The sequence below is a fragment of the Lissotriton vulgaris genome, chromosome 1_1 (genome assembly GCF_964263255.1).
Source record: "Lissotriton vulgaris chromosome 1_1, aLisVul1.2, whole genome shotgun sequence".
Classification (NCBI taxonomy): domain Eukaryota; kingdom Metazoa; phylum Chordata; class Amphibia; order Caudata; family Salamandridae; genus Lissotriton; species Lissotriton vulgaris.
The window spans coordinates 763,281,471-763,298,576 of NC_141685.1; positions in this window are offsets into that span (position 1 = coordinate 763,281,471).

Sequence of the window (17,106 nt, forward strand, 5' to 3'; positions counted from 1 at the left end):
AGTGCACACCTTAACCAGGCACACACACTACCAGCCGTCACACACTACCAGCCGTCGGTGCACGCTTCCACCAGGCACACACCACCAGCCGTCAGTGTACACTTTCACCAGGCGCGCACACACACACACACACACACACCAGCCGTCGGTGCAAGCTTCCACCAGGCAAACGCACCACCAGCCGTCAGTGCACGCTTCCACCAGGCACACACACCACCAGCCGTCAGTGCACGATTCCACCAGGCACACACCACCAGCCGTCAGTGCACGCTTCCACCAGGCACACACACCACCAGCCATCAGTGCACACTTTCACCAGGCACACACACACACCACCAGCCATCAGTGCACGCTTTCACCGGGCACACACACACAACCAGCCGTCAGTCCACGATTTCACCAGGCACACACACCACCAGCTGTTAGTGCAAGCTTCCACCAGGCACACACCACCAGCTGTCAGTGCACGCTTCCACCAGGCACACATACCACCAGCCGTAGGTGCACGCTTCCACTAGGCACACACACCACCAGCTGGCAGTGCACGCTTCCCACAGGCACACATACCACCAGCCGTAGGTGCACGCTTCCACCTGGCACACACACCACCAGCTGGCACAGCACGCTTCCACCAGGCACACACGCCGTCAGTGCACGCTTTCACCAGGCACACACTACCAGTCGTCGGTGCACGCCTCCACCAGGCACACACCACCAGCCGTCAGTGTACACTTTCACTAGGCACACACACACCACCAGCCATTGGTGCACGCTTTCACCGGGCACACACACCACTAGCTGTCAGCGCACGCTTCCACCAGGCACACACACCACCAGCCGTCAGTGCACGCTTCCACCAGGCACACACACCACCAGCCATCAGTGCACGCTTCCACCAGGCACACACTCACCACCAGCCATCAGTGCACGCTTTCACCGGGCACATTCACAACCAGCTGTTAGTGCAAGCTTCCACCAGGCACACACCACCAGCCGTCAGTGCACACTTCCACCAGGCACACATACCACCAGCCGTAGGTGCACGCTTCCACCAGGCACACACACCACCAGCTGGCAGTGCACGCTTCCACCAGGCACACACACCACCAGCCATCGGTGCACGCTTTCACCGGGCACACGCACCACCAGCCGTCAGTGCACGCTTCCACCAGGCACACACACCGCCAGCAGTCAGTGCATACTTCACCAGGCACAGACAGCACCAGCCGTGAGTGCACGGTTCCACCAGGGTACACACACCACCAGCCGTCAGTACAGCAGACAGGCTCTTCTCAGAGATTCTTGGTAAATGTGTGTTAGATGCCTGGGAGGGAGTGGGTCGAGTTTCCTTAAACCATGCTGAGTATGCAGGTGCCTGGGGCTCACTCACTCCACACTTGTAAATTGCACCTGCACCAGGCTTTTTCTCATTAGCAAAGTCCGGCGCATGAACACAGCTAGGCAGCCCCCACACCCCCGGGAATGACTGCTTCCTACAACCAGAATGGAAACAACATTCCGAGCAATGAAAACAAGTTCATTTGATGCAGAGAACTGTTAACAAAAACCAGGTCCAGCTATTGTAGATCTGGCAACTTAAACAAAACAGCAACAAAAAGAAACAAGCATTGGCATAGGATCCAATAGCGAGACCTATTGGCTATAAGTATTTAGTTATGCAGCAGAATATCTTTGGTGCAACACCACCAACTGTTGCAAGGGTAAACACTTATAAGGTCCCAAATGCGAGACCTATTAGCTATGCCAATGCTTGTTTAAAACTAGACACCCAGGGAATTCCAGGATTGGGTGACTTATGTGGCTCTCACCAGGTTCTGTTTCCCAGAATCCCCTGCAAACCTCAAATTTAGCTGAAAACAATCAAATGTATCTCACATTTCTGTAGTGGGATCACCGGGCTGACAAATCTACCACCCAGTGCTCCCCCAGGTCTCCCAATAAAAATGGTACCTCACTTGCGTGGGTGGGCCAAGTACCCATGACAGACAATGGCCCAAAACGTATTGTGGAGACCTCAAAATTACCCATCACAAAACGACCTGGTTTTGCAAAGGGTGTCACCTGGGGAAACCTACCATTCTGGGCAGCCCCATCCCTGAATTCTGGAGAAAAAAAAATACTGAGGCCTATTGCGCTTTCTGCCACCCCTGAGGGAAGGGGGGGGGGGGATAAGGTGTTATTGCCCCTATCTGCCTCCCAGGAGGGCAGAAAAACTGTGGCAATTTGTTTTGGGGTGGGGCATTGGCATGCTCATTCTGGGCAGCCCTACCCCTATGTATAAAAAAAAAGTAATAATCCCTGGTGCCTAGTGGGCTTTCTGACCCCTCGGGAGCAGATCAGGGGCTACTGCCATCTGCCCCAAGGGGGGGCAGAAAGACCGGTATTTTTTGGGGGGGGGGTCATTGGCAGGACTGCTGCCCTCACCCCTGAACTTCAGAAAAAAATAATCCCTGATGCCGGGGGGGGGGGGTTGGTGGAGCAGATGAGGGCTACTGCCCCATCTGCTCCCTGGGGGGGTGGGGGGGGGGGGGCAGGAAGACTGGCATTTTCGGGGGGGGGGGTGGAGGCATTGGCATGGCCATCTTGGGCAGCCCCCAACCCCTAAAGCGAATTAAAAAACAATCCTTTGCTTCTAGTGGGGTTTCTGCCCTCAGGGGGGGGGCAGATAAGGGAATTCTGCCCAACCCGCCCCCCAGGGAGGGCAGGAAGAGACTGGAATAATGCTTGCGGAGGGGGGGGGCATTGGCCAGACCCCCCAGGATATAGTGGCATGGATTAGAAAATTTAGCGGCACTAATATGGAAATTTTGCTGCTCAAAAATGGAAATTTAGCGGCATTTTTGCAGCACTTTATTTTACTCAATCATTCACTACAGGCTATTAAAGCATATAAATACAGGTGAGGTTTTTGTACAGGATCCATCTTGTACTGATTTACTTGAAAGTGCTCTCAAATGATAATGTCAAGTGAATTATACACATGAAGTAATTTGACCTAGATTACACAATTTAGTTAGGCTGGGAATTTGGGATGTTAACCTACGTTTCCTGGTCACATATAGTGAAATTATGTTACTGACTAGATAAATTTATTTTTCTCAATCCCCTTTGAAACCAGAGGTCTGTAACTTTCCATTAAAAGCATGCACGCCACAGTTCAGCCTGGAACACCTTTACAATACCTCTCAAAAAGAAGAAATCTTTGTAATCAGAAACCTTAAATTGACTTGATCAATTAATGCCTATATGGCTGCCAAGCGGCCTTTATTTGTGCAGATTAACCAATTACACACATTCATAATTCTTTCAGGAAGCAGGCACCCGGGCAGAACGGATTGCTTCTTGTTAAACTGTCTGCCCTTCTCTGGGATTAAAGCACAGGAGATTCCCTTCCACTTCAGTTGAGCCATCTCAACTGTCAGAATTAACCTTTTGTCTTTTAGCAGAAAGGCTAAAATTACTGACAAATGTTGTCGACTGAAACAATGAACACGGACAAGTGACATCAGTGTCACAGGACAGTCTGTGTAAATTAAGAACGGATGGTCAGTGGTCACCCTACTTCTCCGCCGCAGTGCCTTATACTCCATATGACCCATGTATTTCTGCTGGAAGCTACCAACTAGAACAAGCGCAGCAACGCACGGGAGCTTTTTAGGACGTCACCGGAAGGGCACCTCTGGGGTATATCGGTCAAGCCAGGTGGGCAGGCCCTGCTTTAGTCTGGATATTGAGAGAAAGCTCTCAGCGCTGAAGCGTGACCCACTTTTCCTTCCTCCAATCAACGCTCATGTCATGGAGGTTAAGCGCATTTCCAGCAGTTTCTTTTGTTTGCCCATATTAGAATCAGGACATTTCCTTTAGCCAGACCCCCCAGGATTCCTTACTCCTTGGATAGACTTGTGAGGACACAACACTTCAATGACATGTTTGTAAGGGTATTTATACAGTACGAATGCGGTCAGAAAGACTGGAATTTCGCTGTTGGGGGCATGGTCATGCTCGTTTTGGGCTGCCCCCACCTCTATAGCGATAGAAACAAAAAAAATCCCTGAATCTAGTGGACTTTCTGCCCCCCATCCTCCCCCGGGTGTCAGATGGGGGCTACTGCAGAAAGATTGAATTGCCCCCCAAAAATTGGGGGAGCAGAGTTCCTTGCCGAAGGGGCCACTCCCCCTCCCTAGTGTCTAGTGGGTGGATCCCTGCTTGGGGATCACCTTCCTGGAAAGATCCCTAAGCAGGGATCCAGTAGGGAGATGTACCATTGGAAAGGGGAGTTTCTCCCCTTTCCAATGATACCTGTCCTTACTTTCTATGTGCTCAGGGGGCTGAGATAGCCTCCAATGTCCTCTGGAGGTGAGTCAGAAGGATAACAAGAAGGATATGGTGTAGGTATAATATAGTTATCCCATTCATCTATGTAGTCTGTGAGAATGGCCTGGAAATCCCCAAAGAGGGGATTGATGGAGCAAGGATTTGCCCGTAAAACGCCTTGCTCGTATGCAAAACCCTTGTCTAAACTGCATAATAATATTAACCTCGTTATTCGTCATTTATAAAGCGTTTTCCCAACACGCGGGTGTCCCCAGGATGCTTGCTTGTTTGTCTTTTCGTACTAAAACGAAGCTTGCACTGAAAATGGCTGCTTTGCCGAAATTCAGTCTGCGCATGCGTCGGTCATACCCATGTGATGTGACGCACTCGCATTCTGGAGGGATTCTGTGCTCATGCGCATTGATGCTAAATATGGCCGCTTGTCTCTCACCACGCTCTCTGCTTGCTGCAGCTGCTTTAGCCTATCTGTCTTTTCGCACTAATCCTTAATGCTATAGTCATTATAAAGTAAGGGTTGGTTAAGTTTTATCTTGGTATACAGTGCGATCGTTTTATGTATGATTTTAATTTGTTTTCGCTTACTTTTCATGTACCGCGTCTTTGTGGGCTGGGGCAATCATGAGCGGAGCCATACTTGAAGCTCTGCTGGGCACCGTCACATGACCGGAGAAAGTTCCAACCGCGCAGAAGCTAAATCTAGCCAGCTGGCTCCTGAAGCACAATGCGCCTGGGAACATCGCTGGGAATACGGAGTCTTACCTTGGAAAAAGCAATACTGTTGCTACCTATTGTGAACTGTCCTGTACTACTGTATTCCATGCATGGGAACGTGAACTCGGGGGGCGGGTGTGCAAAATTGAATATTAAACATGAGAAAACTGAATTCTAGGAGGTGGTAATGACCGCACCACCTCTCCTGACCAATCACAATGTGGGAAACTGTCACTTGCAACATTAGTGGGTGGTCTAGGAGTTCCCAAAACCGTATAATTGCCCTAGTTTAGCTTAGGAAAATTGTCCGACTTGTCCGAGTAGCAGACCTGTCACTGACCCTACGATCTCAATAGGTGCTCATTCTGAAAGTGCTGCGGAGCACTTTGTCCATACTTTCCACAATCTCCTAAGGGGTGGAAAATCCTAAGTGCTGGCGAAGCACTTTGCTGGGGAATTCGAAAAATCCAATCGGGGTTTCTGGCGGATTACTTGCAGGAGGGGGTAACGCAGGCGTTGCTGTCCGAAGCTGTGGGTGTTGGTCGTACCCTGGGAGGCCCAGTCTTTGACCTGAACCTGAGGGGTATCCTGTCCTTACTGTCCGTGAGCTGTACCTGCTCGCATTCTGGCATTCCCTTTCTGAGGGTCCCTGTCCCCGTCTTCCCAACTGACCCGTGGCCAGGGTTGGTCTTCAATCTGAACTAGGTAAATATAGATTGTGGGTTTACGTCTCTCTCTCTCTCTCTCTTTTATCTGATCGGGTAAAAGCATTCTTACCTGTGTTATTGTTTTATTGCCATTGCAATTATATGTGTCTGAATTTTAGTTGGTTCCTTCTCTCCCCCCATCCTTTAGAAACTCATTGATTTTATAAAACCATAGCATGTTCCCGTTTTTTCCCCCTTTCCTTTAGTGGTTTGCAGTGAACTTAGCAAGAATAGCTTAAATACTTAGGTTAAGTACATGTTCTAGGTCTCATCCCCAATCCTACGTTCTAGTATAAAATTGCAGTGACTAGTTTTTGTTCTAAAACTTCTACCTTTAGTTTCCCATATATCCTAATGGTCTTATTTTTGATGCAAAGTTACCTAGTGGTGTTGATTTTAATGTTTGATATATTACTCTGTGTATCGCTTATTATCCTGGCATCTTCTCTTTGAATTCTTATATAAAGTTTCTTTGACTTCATCAGGTGTCTGTGGTCATTTTACAGAATTGTGGAAAGTATATTACTGATTTTAAAGTGTATTGGATGTTAGGCCTGTCTACTATTTTCCCTAATAGCTCCAGGTCCGTCGTAAGAATTGTGCCTGTGGTAAGTCGGGTACATGGTAAGCAGAGGTAAATCCAAACTTGATTACTCTTAGCAGCGTGCAGGAGGAGAAATCCTCACCCGGATCACCCAATCAAATTAGTGGAGTAATAAAGGGTTTCTTTTCACGCCAAGGGCCCAGTGCGTGTGAAGGAATTGGTAACTCGGGTGACCTGGGGAAAACTGCGCGCTCTAGCAGTAATTTCTGGCAGCCAGAGGATGGTTTGGACTAGTTAGATTAGGTAGACAGGATAGGTCATAAACAATCCGTGAAAATAAAACGTGCTGCTGATTTCTACTGTATTTTTTCGAAATTTATGAAATGTGTTTTTTTTTATATATAAATGTACATGATTTTGCATTGCTGCTACAAATATTGCATGTTGAATTAACCCAGAATTGTTTGTAAATGTTCAGTGTAGTCCGAATCCCCGGGGAAGTATTTTAGCTAAACGGTGAGTAGAATCCGGTTAGCTGTTGAAGTCACTAAGTTTGAATCATTAGTGCAGGGTTAAAAGAGTAACTGGAAGCACTAATTAGGACCTTTGTTTCTGGAGTGAATGATAGCTACGAGTCCATTATAAAACTTTCATTGCGATATCACCTAGTAAGGGTCGCATACGGAAGGAGTAGTAGGGTCTCCGAGGCTTGTCTGGTAAGTAAAATAGATCGCTGGTGAAATCCTGGCTCAGTACATATCCCCGACTAAGGTGGATGAGCCAGAAGAATAACGGGTTCTATGTTACTAGTGTGAAGGGACAGGCAAAGAAGTCTATCCAGAGTGAATGAAAAGTAGACAGAAGTGGTTTACTAGTAGCGAAAGAAAAGTCTTTTCTCTCTTTAGAACACTCAGACATAGTGGCGAACGTTGTGTGTTATTGACTAAAACTTGCACTCGCACTTTAGAGAGAGTAAAAAGTTTCCGTTACCTTGTGAAGGAGGGAGTCAGTCGGAGAGCTGCTCTGACGTCACTCCGTGCCGCGCTGGTATTGGTTAAAACAGCGGGTGGGTAGCGGAGCTGAATTTGTAAAGGAGGGGTGAGTGCCGAAGCGTGAGACTCTGTCTTGCGAAAAGGCCGCGCACCCATTGGTTAACCGTAGTTGTATTCTCTGACCTGATTGGGTGGTGTGAAATAAAAGTCGCGCTAGCATTGGAAGCACAAAGGTAAACAAAATTAATCCAGCCGAGATAGAAGCGAGTCTGGAGAGTTGTATGTGGTATCCAGACTTCATACCAAATCCCAAATACCTAGGATTTTATAAGGAGCAGATTGTACGAGGTAGACCGCACATGATGTATGGAATAAAGAGAAAACTGTCATTCTCCGATAAAGTAAAGAATTTTTTCAAAACTGACAAGCCCATTAGAACGAGGGAAGGCGTACTCATTCCCCCGCCAAATACCCCTGCTTCTTTCATGTTGTTTGATAAAGGGTATCACACTTGTGTCTGGCTAGAAAATTGGGCAAAGTATACTGTAGATGACGGAGTCCTAGCATTCCCTGTTGAAGGTACATTTAATGGTCGGATCCTGTTTAACTTAAGGACCCGCATGAATGAATTACACCCTAGACCTAGGTTGACCCAGTACGAAGCTTTGGAGGAATGGGAGATTGAGGCTGCAGAGAGAGATAAACCCCGAATGGATAAGGGAGTGAGTAAGTGGTATCCCAGACTTCCAACGCCAACCAAAGAGCAGAAAATGAAACAGTGGAGGCAGTCTATGTTAACTGAAGGGCTGTTCCCCATGATGGGGGTATTAGAGGAGAAAAGAGGAAAAAGTAAAGAAAAGACCCATCACCTAGCACCTATGGGGGACATAGAAGATGAACACCTGGAAGACTTGTTAATGAAGAATCCACCTCCCTATGTAGCAGAATCAGAACCGGTGCATTCTCAAAATCCCTTTACAAATTACCCCCGAAGTAGGAGGGATAGTGAGACAGACGGGACAGCTACAAGCAGTAAACATAGTGGAAGGGATGGGTTTTGCAGACCTAAATCCACAGTCCCGAATTATCAGCCATTCGGGGAAAGTCCCCCTCGATTGGTTGCCCCGACTGCCCCGAGTATTTATCCGTCCCTAGTACCTCAGGTATTACATGGCAATTCTGCTGAAAGGGGGTTGCAGGAAAAAGAGAGAGAAGCCCTGACTAAACAGCGAGAGGAATTAGTCAGAACCATTGCCCAGATGCATCCCCATCCTGATTCCTTGACCATTCCGGTAACTATTGGTCCTGCTATCCCAATGTATAAAAATGACCTGACTAGTCCCCTTCCTCCTGTTATCACCCCAATACTGCCTACTCCTAGCTTCCAGACCCCGAGGAAGGAAGTATTCATAGATGAGGATCAGGAAAGTGAGTGTGAATCTGGAAGTTTGATGGATCTGCCCATAAGGGAGTCAAGGGCCAGTGTAGTAGGGACAAGAAGTCAGCCCAGACAAAAGGAAGTGGTGATTGAAAGTGCAACTGGAATTAGGAACGCCTCTTTAGTTTCCCCTGAAGAATTAGACAGATGGACAAAGGAGATAGAGAAGGAGACCGCTCCCCAACCTAAAGCATTGGAAATATATAAATTAAGAATAGAAATAGAAGAAATGATGGCTGGGAACGTGGGAGTTGAGCGCCTGAGCTCGTATAATGAAGAAGAGTTACTATTCATCAGTAAAAATCTTACCCGGAGTGCTAGAGTGCTCCATGAAAAGATAATGGATGCCGCCACAGAAATGGGAGTTGATGTTAGTCGCTCCAAAATTCTTCAGAAACCTTCTCAGACAAGGATTTAGAAAGCCTGAATGTGATGGGAAAGCAGATCCAAGTAAGAGAGTTGTTGAAAATCCTGCAGAAATGGGGCGAAGTGGGGAAGTGGAGAACAAGGTGGGCAAAGAAAAAGGAAGGCAGCAGGGCTGGGTCCGTAACTTCAGAATTCGTATTAAAGGAAGTAACCCCAACAGAAAAATTGTGCCCCATGAGAGAGGTCCCGGGAGGAAAATATGTCCATGTCCCTTGGTCCAGACAAGACATTGTGTCATTTACAAACGACTTCCCGAAATTACGTGAGAAACCAGTTGACTGGTACAGACAGGTAGAACGTTTCATAAAAGTTCAGAAATGCCTGCTGAAAGACCTGGATGGGTTTTTCGACATTGTGGTCCCTGTAGATCTGTGGACGGAATGTAAGATAGAAATTGATTGGCCTAATGATGAATATCCCAGGGATGAGAAAACGGGGGCCCCTTCACCGGATGTAATGAGGAAATATGACCAGGTCATACAGTACCTTAAGAAAAAGGTGCCAGCAAAGGAGACGGATTGGACCCGTATAGATAGAACCACCCAAGAACGTGATGAAACGGTGCATTCATTTTATGAAAGGTTACTGCAGGTATTCAAAACTTACAGTGGTATCGATAATGTAGACATGAAAGACATGACGCATTTCAGTTACAGGTTTGTGCTAGGATTAAGGCCTGAAATCTCACAATGGATTCGAGATAACAAAATCAGTTGGCAGGGAAAACCCATAGATGATGTCCTGAAGTATGCAAAATACTGCGAAGATGAAATCGAGAATAAAAAGAAAGCTCTCAAGGAGAAAGTGATGTGGGCACAGGTAAAATTAGCTGAACAGCAAGAAAAACAGTTAAATAAAATGACTTCTGATAATAGTGTTCCGAATACCAATTCTGGGGGGGGAGGAAAGCCCAGACCTAAAATGAGTCGTGAAGAGGCCATGAAAAAGTTTCCGTGCCATGGGTGCGGCCAGATGGGGCATTGGAGAGACGAGTGTCCACACCTACAGGCCGGTAATGCCCCTGTAAATGGTTTAAATCCACAGGTGCCGAAAGAGGGGACAAGAAAACCCCAGCAACAGGTAAAATTACCTCCAGTACCCCGCGCTCCTAGACAGAATTTTAAGAGTCAGGGTCAGCAGAATGAGAGGGCGGAAGTATGGGAGGTTGAGAGTGAAAGAAATGCAGTCATTCCACAGTACTTGCTAAATGATACCTTCCTTTGTGAGGATCAAGATTGACGGGGCCTGAGAGGGGAGGATGAGGAGTGCGTACTTGGCGCCTCCTTACCGGTAGACCAGACTGGACCATACATTGAAGGAAAGGTAGAGGGAAAAGACGTCACCTTTCTGTTGGACACTGGTGCTACCAGATCTACTGTAAGAACAGTGGATGTTCCTAACCTACCCCTCTCGGGAGAAGCAATCCAAGTAGTGGGAGTCTCGAATCAGATAATAAGTACCCCTGTAACTGAACCAATGGAGATTTCTATAGGAAATTTCAAGGAAATGCACAGATTTGTGGTCTGTGATTCCAGTCCTGTAAACCTACTAGGACGTGATTTGTTGTGCAAGATGCGTTGTACCATTTTCTGCACACCAAATGGCGTTGAAATTCAGACCCCCGATGAAGATGGCCTGTACAAACTGATGTTAGTCAGACAAGATGCTGATATCAAGCCTTTGACAATTGAGGATTTACCTGAGGAACTCCAGCTAAGAGTGGTACCAGAAGTGTGGGATTTCACAGGAAAAGATGTAGGCCTGATGGCAAATGTGGACCCAGTTAAAATAGCAATAAAAACTAATGCTGTATACCCGAAAACCAGACAGTACAAAATGAGTGCAGAAGTAAAGGCAGGAGTAGCGACTGAAATTACGAGGCTGCTCGAAGCAGAAATAATAGAAGAAGTGTTGAGCAGCCCCTGTAATTCGCCTATCATTGGGATCAAAAAGCCTAGTGGGAAGTACCGGGTGGTGCAAGATTTGCGCAAGGTAAACCAAATTGTTGTGCCTTGCTGTCCTATTGTACCCAACCCTGCAGTAATACTATACCAGATTCCCTGGAATGCAGAATGGTTCACTGTCATCGATCTGTGCCACGCATTCTTTTCCATCCCATTGCATCCCGAAAGCAAATTCCTTTTCAGTTTTGAATTTGACAGCCATATCTATGTCTGGAATCGTGTCCCCCAGGGGTACACCGAAAGTCCATCGATTTTCAACCAGATACTGAAAAAGTGCCTTGAATCCCTAGTGCTGCCGAGAGAGTCTGTTTTGGTGCAGTACATAGATGACCTGTTAGTGGCATCTAAAACCCAGTCTGACTGTGTCACTGACACAATTGCCTTGCTGAATCACCTAGGAAAAGGAGGACATAAAGTGTCGCCTGACAAATTACAATTCTGTAAAAACTCCGTAAAATATCTGGGGCACCAGATAGAAAAAGGAATCAGGAAGGTCACTACCGAAAGGATCAAAATAATTAAAGCAATGGAACTGCCCACCACCCAGAAAGAGGTGAGAATGTTCTTGGGAGTTGTGGGTTACTGCAGACAATGGATTGTAGGATTTGCAGCTCTAGCCCGACCCCTGATAAATATGACAAAGAAAAGAGTGGAAGACCCCGTCCACTGGGACAGTGAAAGCATGAATGCTTGGGTAACTCTGAGAAACTGTCTATGTACCGCACCTGCATTGGGTATGCCTGAGTACACTAAGCCCTTTGAGCTGTTCTGTGACACGAGAGAGAATTGTGCTCTTTCGGTCCTGACCCAGGAGCACGGATTAGTCAGAAGACCGGTAGCCTACTTTTCGGCCACCCTAGATCCAGTGGCTGCTGGACTGCCTGGCTGCTTAAAAGCCGTTGCTGCTACTTGTGTCAGTCTGGAACAGAGTGAGAACATTGTCATGGGACATCCCGTCACTGTCTATGTTCCTCATTCTGTTGTCATCCTACTGACTAGAACTAAGACCCAGTACCTCACACCTAGTCGGCTGACTAAGTATGAGAGAATTTTGATTGGTGCTGAAAATGTAACTATTTCCCGGTGCAATGTCCTAAACCCTGCGACACTGTTACCCGTCCCTCTGGATGTGGACTCTGATGAGGAAGGGGAACATAATTGCATCGATCTAACTGAATATAGCACAAAACCCCGTCCAGACATCCGTGAAATAGCGCTACTTGACGGGGATAAAACAATGTTCGTGGATGGCTCGTGTTTGAGACATGAGAGTGGAAGTCTAAGTGCTGCCTATGCTGTGGTTACACTGACAGGAACCATCGAGGCATCCTACATGCGCGAGGTGAAATCTGCACAAGTGGCGGAGCTCATCGCGTTAACTCGAGCATGCAAGAGGGGAAAGAACAAAAGAATTACTGTTTACACAGACAGTCAGTACTGTTTCGGGGTTGTTCATGACTTCGGCCAATTGTGGTTACAAAGAGAATTCATGACTTCCTCAGGCACACCTATCCGAAATGGGAAGGTGGTGCATGACTTACTGGAAGCTATCCAATTACCCAAAGAATTGGCTGTGGTCAAGTGTGCGGCTCACAGATCTGGAAATGATGATGTGACTGCCGGTAATAGGTACGCTGACCAAATTGCACAGTTTTGTGCCCGACACCATATGTCCCTACAAATTGCCCTGTGGGATGGAACCAGCTGCCAACTTATGTTGTTTGAGAATGTGTCAACGTGGGACGAATTAAAAGAGTTGCAACAAGCCACAGACAGGCAAGAAAAGGGCAGGTGGGCCGCAAATGGATGCGAGTTGAGAGAAGATGGTGTGGTGGTGAATCCGGCTGGGAGGCCTGTGCTGCCTGATAGTTTGATCGACCCCATGGTCAGAATGATACATGAGCCGACACATATGGGAAGAGATGCGATGTGTCGGGTGTTTGAACAGGTGTTCTGTAATTCAAAGTTCAAGAACCAGGCGGAAAGGCTTTGCCAGAGGTGCCTAGTGTGTCAGCAATTCAATGCAGGAAAGAAGACAGTAGTAAAGCAGAGCACTATTGGAAAGGCAGTAGGGCCCTTCGTTAGAATGCAGGCAGACTTCATAACCATGCCCAGATGCAAAGGATATAGATATGTCTTAGTCATAGTATGTCTATTCTCCAGGTGGGTGGAAGCATATCCAGCTAAGAAAAATGACGCTATCACCACAGCCAAATTGTTGCTTAGGGAGTTGATACCTAGGTATGGGATCCCAGAGACAATCGAAACGGACCAAGGTGGGCATTTTGCCAACGATGTCCTAGAGGAACTCTGTAAAGCATTCAAAATGAAGCAAAGATTGCACTGCGCCTACCATCCAGAGGCTTCTGGGGTAGTGGAACAAATAAATGGCACCCTGAAGTCCAGATTGGGAAAAATGTGTGATTCCACAAAAATGAACTGGATAGAGGCTTTACCCCTGGTGCTGATGAGTTTGAGAAGTATCCCGAATCGAAAGACTGGCCTAAGTCCCCATGAAGTGTTGATGGGAAGAGTGATGCGCCAGGCATGGGTACCCGGAAACAAACTGCTAAGCATTTCTGATGATATGGTGATAGAATACTGCAAGCAGCTGGGTGACCAAGTGCGTTCTCTCTCTCAGCAGATTGGAGAGACAGAAGACGAGTGGCCAAAGGATCCAGCACACAATCTGCAACCAGGAGACTGGGTGGTGTTAAAGAAACACACCCGGAGCAGTTGCCTGAAGCCAAGGTGGGGAAAGCCACGACAAGTGATCCTCGTCACTACCACTGCTGTGAAGTGTGCTGGTGTACCGAAGTGGATCCACGCCAGCCACACAAAGCGGGTATCTGGAGAAAACGCGACTGGAGCTGAAGGCAGCGCAGCTGAAGAGGCTTCCGAGGAAGAAAGTCCGGAGCTAGCTGACATCGAACTGCCGAGCACAAGTCGAGACGTTGAATGGTATCCCGCCGACGAACCGGTTCATGATCCAATACGAACCCGGAAATATTCTTACTTAGACAGTGAGTGGGATAGTCCAGGTGAGTCAGAAATAGAAGAAGAAGGTCAGGTCAACGAAAGCCACAAAACACCTGATCAGGACATAGGCCAAGTAGGGTCAGATCAAGACCTCGAGACTCCTCCTGAAACTCCAGAGCCGAGAAAGGGACAGTTAGAAGTTAGAGCTGACGTTCATGCAGAAGAAAGCGAAGAGATCGAAGAGCATGAACAGGAACAGATAGAACTAGATCAAAGTGCTCAGACAACGGAAACAACAGTAATCAAAAATAAGAAGAAAGTGCGTTTTGAATCTGAGCAGGGTCAGAATAGGGACCAGGCAGAAGAAATAGACGAAAGACCTGGAACTAGTCAGACAGGCAGGGAAACAGAAGTGCCACATCAAAAAGTGAAAAGAGTGCACGAGGAAGGCGAAGTCTCCTCAACCACCGGGAGGCACGGAGGAAGAAGTGCACCCCGATACGTCAAGAGACTAAGGCTCAGACTAAAGACAGTCGAAGAAAACGATAAAGACCGGAAAAGGGCTCAAAGTGAAAGAAATGCAGCCCAAGGCAAATCGCTGAGAAAGAGCGACAGAATAAAGAAACAGAACCGACTGTATCGGAGCCCGGAGTGGACGTACTTTGTGTTGGAGGAAATTGACGAGCCAAACCACAGTGGCAACAGTGACAACGAGTCCATTGCTGATCGGAGTTCGGACGAAGACCCTCCTTGAGAGAGCCCTGAAGTGAGCCTTTGGGCCAAAGAAACAAAGAGGGGTAGCAAAAGCCACCTGTAAGCTAAAAATGTCTGATCCGAGTGTCTCTGGGAGATCCCGGTGTGGGTGTCTCAAAACCTGTTGTAAGATATGCTTGTGTAGTGTAGCTATGCTAATAGTAATGTGGATAGGACTAACCGTTTTTCTACCCTTTATGATGAGTAGAAATCCAAACTTGTCCCCTACTGAACCCGAAGCAGTAGATGTAGGGGTTGTACAGACTGCAGAAACACCACGAAGACTAGAAAGACGCGACAAAAGAGTAGGACTGACACACACACGACCTAATTTAGAAGCACCAGATGAGGATGGACTACATTTTCACAAAATGAGAAACAGGACGCATCTAAATGTTTTTGCTAACTTGTTAGTGCATTATGTAGAAGCTATGGAAATAGAGGACTGTTATGTCTGCATGAAGCTACCAACATCAGTGGCTGAAGGCGTGACATACCACCATCTACCTTTGACCTATGGAATCTCCTGTAGTATATTAGCTAGCTTGTTCTATAGAAGCACCTTGCAGTACTATTATTCAAATGATGACGTAGTATTTTCTGAACTTCCTGTTAGAGGACATTTGAACCGTGTACATACTACAAGTGACGTGACCCGCTATATGGGAGAATATTTCCTGACTATAGGTAACATAGACTTAGATCAAGCAAGAGAAGACAATCTGACCTGTTCACTGCAAGAGCAGGAAAAGATGTTTATAAAGATGGCAGACAGAAGGAGGGAAAAGTTTCAAAAGAAGGCAAATGACGAGAAGGATAGAATCCCTAGGTGGGCTGAGCACATGGATAACACCTCAGAAGGCGAAGCCAGTCCTGCCTTGTTGCTGGATTTTGAAAGAAAGGGGAAACTTTGTATCCATAGGGAAAAGACAGAGTACTATAACAATGTATTCATCGGTTCCAGCGAGTGTGAACATAATTATAAGGTAATTGGAGGCTGGGGATTCAAAAATGGGTCAGAACCTGTGTTTCCCGGAATATATTATATATGTGGGAACAAGGCTTATTTCAAATTGCCGGATCACTGGTATGGAAGCTGCTATTTTGGCATTGTTTTCCCGAAAATATACCATGTGAATAATGCAGCTGGAAGCGATGATGAAACTAATGGCTTAGTGCGTAGTAGGCGCGAAAGTGTAGGTGAAATTATAGGTGATATTTTTAGTGCACTGATACCTGGAATGGGGGTAGTTCTGAACACCCATAGAATCTGCAAACTGTCTACAGTAGTGGACCGGTTATCAACGGATACTGCTGCTGGTTTCCTGCTGGTCAATACTGAAATGGTTGCGATCAGATCAATGGTTTTACAAAATCGTCTTGCCCTTGACACCCTATTAGCAAAAGAGGGCGGAGTCTGTAGAATGCTGAAAGCGCAACATTGTTGCACCTACATTCCTGATAAAAGTATCGAATTAAAACAATATGTGAAGAACATAACTAATTTGGAAAGGGAACTCAAACCATTGGAGGTTGACAGTGCCTGGACGAGACTGACTGGAGGTCTCTCCTCTATAGGTAGTTGGTTTACTAACTTAGGTAGGAATATTTTGTGGAAAATACTGATGCCAATAGTTATAATAGGTGTGGTTGTATTGATCATTTTTATCTGCTGCAAATGTCAAAAGTGCAAAAAGAAATATACAGTAAATCCGAGGGGGGTGAAAAGAAATATTGATGATTTAGAATTAGAAGAGTTGAAGAGTGCAATTTACAAAAAGGCGAAAAATGACCACTCTCATAGAGAAGCTGCAAGAAAACTCAACGACAAATTTGTTGAAATTCGGATGAGTGATGTGGATGAATGAGAAAAGTTGGCATCTGTTTCCTTCATGTAGTGATGATAGTAAATATCATCAAAGAGGGGATTGATGGAGCAAGGATTTGCCCGTAAAACGCCTTGCTCGTATGCAAAACCCTTGTCTAAACTGCATAATAATATTAACCTCGTTATTCGTCATTTATAAAGCGTTTTCCCAACACGCGGGTGTCCCCAGGATGCTTGCTTGTTTGTCTTTTCGTACTAAAACGAAGCTTGCACTGAAAATGGCTGCTTTGCCGAAATTCAGTCTGCGCATGCGTCGGTCATACCCATGTGATGTGACGCACTCGCATTCTGGAGGGATTCTGTGCTCATGCGCATTGATGCTAAATATGGCCGCTTGTCTCTCACCAC